We start from the raw sequence: 363 nt of genomic DNA, 5'->3' as shown, positions 1-363 counted from the left end.
CGCGCCGCCCCCGGCCCGCAGCCCCCCATTGCCTGCAGCACCCCATTGCCTACAGCACCCCCCTGCCTGCAGCACCCCATTGCCTGCAGCACCCCATTGCCTACAGCACCCCCCTGCCTGCAGCACCCCATTGCCTGCAGCACCCCATTGCCTGCAGCACCCCCCTGCCCCCAGCACCCTGTTGCCCACAACACCCCAATGCCCTCAGCATCCCCCTGCCCACAGCACCCATTGCCCACAGCACCCATTGCCTGCAGCAAACCCTATGCCTGCAGCACTGCATTGCCTGCAGCACCCGTATGCCCGCAGCACCCCATTGCCCACAGCACCCCATTGCCCACAGCACCCCCCCGCCCGCAGCAC

The sequence above is a fragment of the Egretta garzetta genome, unplaced genomic scaffold (genome assembly GCF_000687185.1).
Source record: "Egretta garzetta isolate BGI_Z169 unplaced genomic scaffold, ASM68718v1 scaffold395, whole genome shotgun sequence".
Taxonomy (NCBI): Eukaryota; Metazoa; Chordata; class Aves; order Pelecaniformes; family Ardeidae; genus Egretta; species Egretta garzetta.
The sequence above is the reverse complement of the archived record's forward strand: the minus strand, read 5'-3'. Positions refer to the sequence as shown.